Genomic DNA, 5,220 nt, shown 5'->3' on the forward strand with positions numbered 1-5,220 from the left:
CAGGAGCAGAAAATCCAGATCACGAGAGGTGAAAAAGTCTTTTAACAAGAAAGTCTTGTTTGCTAGCGATCTAGCATTAATCAGGGCAATACGGAGAGAATACTGAGTGAATGAATACTGAGACACGAGCCAGCGGGCGAAGGATCCCATGGTCCACACCACCTCTGCGGGCTCGCAACCGGCAGGGCAGAGCAATGGTCTCTATAGGGAAAATGACCGGTGGAAGTGGCAGTGATAGCTGGGGACTGTGGGGGGTGGTGGTGGGGGAAATAGTGCTGTGAGCAGTTGGTGTTGTTTGCGTAGAAGAAGTAGACTCCGGTGAGGGGGTGTGGCAGGTAAACAGTCAGTCGCGTGGAGCATACTGGACAGCGTGGCGAATGTTTGCTGTTAGCATCTGATACTGTCATCTGGATTTGAGTGTTAACCAATCTAGTGATTCATACATTGTGCAGTGGTGGGTTCTATATGGACATTTTAGGATAAATCTACAGAGATTATTGTAAGCTACATTGAGAGGATTAAGATTTGTGTCTGAGGTGTTCTGATAAATAATGTCTGCATAATCAAGCTTCGGTAATACTAGCTGTGTAATAATTCTTTTTCTGACCGGAAGGGTGAAACAATTGATTGACCGGTAGAGAGTTCTGAGGCTGTAATTTATTTTCTGTATGATTGAATTGGTATGTGATTTAAATGATAGTTGGGAATTGAGCCAAAGGCCAAGATACTTGAATTCCGAAACGTTTTCAATCATTGTTCCATATAAGGAATAAATTGGCTGGGTGGACAAAGAGATCGGTCTGGCACTGAACAGCATGCTGTAGGTCTTTCGCTTATTCAGAACAAGTTTGTTGTATATGAACCATTTTTGGATGGAATCGAAGTCCGCCTGTAGTGTGCTCTGAATATGTGAAAGGTCGTGCTTGGATGAGTAAATAATGAGAGAGCATATAACTGGATCTGACAGTGGGAGCATATTGTGGGAAGGTCGTTAATGAAAATGGAGAAGAGTAAAGGACCCAAGGAAGAACCTTGGGGTACCCCCTCTCCATTGTCATAAAATCAGACTGACCGCCATGACATGAAACACACTGTTGTCTGTAATGGAGATATGAGTTGAACCAGGGTAAAGAGTCTTTACAGAGACCAATGGCATATAATTTATCAAGGCGTAGATAGTGGTCAGCGAGCTCAAAAGCCTTGGTGAGATCAATGAATATTGCACCTGTACACATGTTTTTGTCCATTGAGGAAAATATGTCGTTGGTGAACTTTAAAAGAGTGGTGGTTGTGGAGAAGCCGGGCCTGAAACCAGACTGGAATGGTGAGAGTATCTGAAAGTCGTTGATGTAGACGGATAATTGGTTGAAAACTAGTTTCAGAGCCACAATAGAATTATGATCCATCTGCAGAAATGGAACATTCTGTATTAACATCAGTATGGATTTAGGAAAAACTATTCTACTGAAATGGCTGTGCTTCAACTGATTGACAAATTCACACTGCTATAAATAGCAACGAATATGCTTTGGGAGTATTTCTTGATTTATCCAAAGCTTTTGACACAGTTAATCATGATATTTTACTTCACAAATTGTTACATTATGGTTTTACTGGAATTACTTATACATGGTTTTACAATTATATTCATAATTGACAACAGTTTGTTAACATTAATGGATCGACATCTGATAGGGCGACTATAATCTGTGGGGTCCCACAGGGATCTATTTTAGGACCACTCCTATTCCTCATTTACCTTAATGATCTGGCTGCAGCATTATCCTCCATGTTTCCTGTACTTTTTGCCGATGATACCAGTTTATTTGTCTCACATTCTAATTTTTCTGTACTGATGGCCAAAGCCAACACTGATTTAGAAAGAATTTCCAAATGGTTTCTATTAAACAAATTATCTTTAAATGTTAAAAAATCTAATTTAATTGTATTTACTTAAAAAAAACAAAAAATACTCTAGATCTAACTCTTGTCTTTCCATTGGAAAGAACTCAATTACCCAGGTTTCATTCACAAGTTTCCTTGGAGACATAATTGATGAAACTCTAAGCTGGAAGACTCATATTCAGTCTGTTTGCAATAAAATGTCTAGGTCTGTTGGTATCATTGGCAGAATTCAATGTTTGGTTCATCAAAAGTGTTTATTAATCCTCTATTATAGTTTAATCTATCCGTACCTTATATATTGCAATGTTATTTGGGGAGCTACCTATCCCACTCACCTTCATAAGCTTTATATTTTACAAAAAAAGTTCTGAAGAATTGCCACTTTCAGCAATAGGATAGAACACTCAGCCCCTCTCTTCAATCAGCTTAATATTTTATCATTTTTTTAAATAAATGTATATCAAACCTGTATATTAATTTACAAAATCTTGCATCCGTCTGCTTCATTTTCCATGCTTTGTAAAGAATTTTTCCAGACTAACAGTGATGTTCATAAGTATAATACGAGACATGCCAAATGTTTACATCTTCCAATGTTTCATACTAGGCTTTGTCAATTCTCCATCAGATATAGAGGGGCTCAGCTTTGGAACAGTCATATTCAAATTGCATCTCAGTCTACCTCACTCAAGAGTTTCAAATATAGGCTACGGTCCTGTCTGATGAACCAAACTCTTCAAACTGATCACATTTAACTATAATTGACCATCCTCTATCCACTGTAAGGATTTGACTGATTTGTCTGAATACAAGTGTGCTTTGGCACGTGCATATACAGTCGCACACTCCCATGCTCGCTTGAGCACGCATACACACATACACTCATGCACACACACATACGCTTATGCTTTCACTCACAATTCTATTTGTTGTTGTCTTTGCTTCTTGATTCCATGTTTTTATATTTGTTTGTCTGTTATTTGCTATGGACTTATTAATATATGTTCTTAATGCTGATATGGTGAGATTGCCTCTATAAGCCTCTCGGGTTTTTTTAAATCTCACCTGCACAATCTGCTTGCTGTATTCTGTCGGTTTTGTTTGCTTGTTTTTCTTTTTTACTGTGCAAAATAAAATAATAAAAAAACAAACAAACAAAAAAATTCAAAGATTTTGGCTATACAGTTAATAATGGATATTGGTCTATAATTGTTGAAATCATTTGGGTCACCTCCTTTATGTAGAGGGGTAACTTTGGCACATTTCCAACTATGAGGAAATTCACATTTGGTTATGTATAGGTTGAATAGGTCAGCTAAAGGGTAGGCTAACACACACTTCCAGTCCATCAGGTCCGGCACCACCACAAGAACTAAGTTCAGAAATAACCTGTTCCACATCACTTGGGCAGATACTGCTGAAGGACAAGGAGCTGCTACACCTGGGGTTAATCAGGGAGACCTCGGGATAGTGGTGAATTGGAGCCTGTGAGCTGCATACAGAAGAAAAGTGCTGACTGAAGGCATTTGCTATAACTGATGGATTATTAACCTGCTCATCATTAATTCTGAAGTAATTGTTTGAGTTTCTGTTATCTTTATTGTTAATGCTATTTATTATGTTCAAAAATTGTTTGGGGTTATTAAAGTTATTGTCTAAACAATCCTTGTAATAATTGGATTTGGCATTTCTTGTTTTGGTTGTGCAAGTATTCCTTAGTGATTTGTATGCATTCCAGTCAGCAGGATCCTTGGATGAGCGGTATTTCATCCAGGCCCTGTCACGCTGCTTAAACAAGTTTATAAACTCTCCACTAATCCAAGGAAGGTGTCGGCCCTTAATCTTAATTGTTATCCAGGGTGCATGTTTGTCAATAATACGCAGTAATTCTGTATAAAGGAAGTCCCATGCATCACTGACATTGGGTATAAACTGGAACCTATCCCAATTCAAAGAGGTCAGGTCATAAATAAATTGTTGATGTTATTACACTGTCTTATCTTAATGAGTTAAGGAGGAAGACGAGGTACTCTAATTTTCCAGATACAATAGATAATTGAGTGGTCACTGAGACAGTCAGGCAATACACCAGATTTTACAATTCTGTCAGGATGGGCGACAAGGATCCAGTCAATCAAAGATTGAGATCTGTCAGTGATTCTAGTGGGTTCAGATATAAGTTGGGAGAGGTTTATGCTACTAAACAACTGACGGTCGTTGACTGAGGAATGATCCAGCCAGTTGCTGTTAAAGTCACCCAATTCAAATAAACACAAGAAGTTTGTGCTCTAGAGAAAGGATCAGCACTCAGCGAATCACCTCCTAAGCCCTATGATAAGCTATTATGGCAAGGCTTAACTATACAGACCAGTGAGCAGTGATAACTAACATGTTTTTGGGGTCATCGGGTGGGAACCTCCTTTCACCAGTGTTTCGCCTAGTTGGTCCCACAACACCTCCAGGAGGCTAACAGTGATCTCTGGCGTCCCAGAGAAACTCCCCTAATGCCAGGTCTCACTGCTCCCCACACCAACCCAGTAACCCCCTTTACCTTACTTACACCTGGCTTTCTCAGCCCAAACAGCACTGCCACCTTCAACCAAACCCAGGCTCCGTACATGCGAGCTCCAGGTAGAAGCAATGCTGATACTACCTTTTCTAGCACATTCACCATACTCTATTTCACACGCTACCTAGCATAACTACAATATAAGCTAAAGTTAAAGGAGATAAATAAACTTACAGGATCAGCAAACACACCACCTTGCAGCATTGTCTCAAACAAAAGGGATTCAAATAGGCCACTCCCACACTTAAATAACCTTCCTCTATCATCATGGGCAACGTGAGATCACTGGGGAATAAGATGGACGAGCTTACAGCGCTAACCCGGAGTCATCAGGAATACCGGGAGTGTAGCCTGATGATTTTCTCGGAGTCATGGCTACACTATTTGTTCCTGACCACAATGTTTCCACCGTGGGTTTCCACACTGTCCGGGCTGACAGGGACTGCACTAAGAGCGGTAAGCGTAAAGGAGGTGGGCTCGCTGTTTACGTGAACAACAGGTGGTGCAATCCTGGTCACATCACAGTCAAAGACCGCATCTGCAGCCCGGATATCGAACTGTTAGCTGTGGGCCTCCGTCCTTACTATTTACCCCGTGAATTCTCACATGCTACGACGTCGGCATGTGACGTCATCCACTCCACAATAGCCGGACTACAGACTGCACACCCGAGTGCTCTTATTATAATCTCGGGTGACTTCAACCATGTCTCTATTAAAAAGACACTCCCGAAATTCACCCAGTAT

This window comes from Epinephelus moara, chromosome 22 (assembly GCF_006386435.1).
Source record: "Epinephelus moara isolate mb chromosome 22, YSFRI_EMoa_1.0, whole genome shotgun sequence".
Lineage (NCBI taxonomy): Eukaryota > Metazoa > Chordata > Actinopteri > Perciformes > Serranidae > Epinephelus > Epinephelus moara.